The following is a 201-nucleotide window of genomic DNA, read 5'->3' as shown; positions in this document are numbered from 1 at the left end:
TATGTGTCCATTTACTTTAAATCTATTCTCAGTCTTTTGATCTTCAATTTCAACAACTCCGTAAGTATAAAATAAAGTCACAGTAAAGGGTCCTAACCAACGAGACTTCAATTTCCCAGGGAATAACTTCAACCTTGTATTGTAAAGTAAAACTTCTTTTCCTACTTCAAAGTTCTTTTGGTTAATCTTCCGATCATGCCA

This window comes from Phalaenopsis equestris, unplaced genomic scaffold (assembly GCF_001263595.1).
Source record: "Phalaenopsis equestris unplaced genomic scaffold, ASM126359v1 Scaffold000581, whole genome shotgun sequence".
In the NCBI taxonomy this organism is placed as follows: Eukaryota; Viridiplantae; Streptophyta; class Magnoliopsida; order Asparagales; family Orchidaceae; genus Phalaenopsis; species Phalaenopsis equestris.
This window is presented reverse-complemented; position numbering follows the sequence as displayed.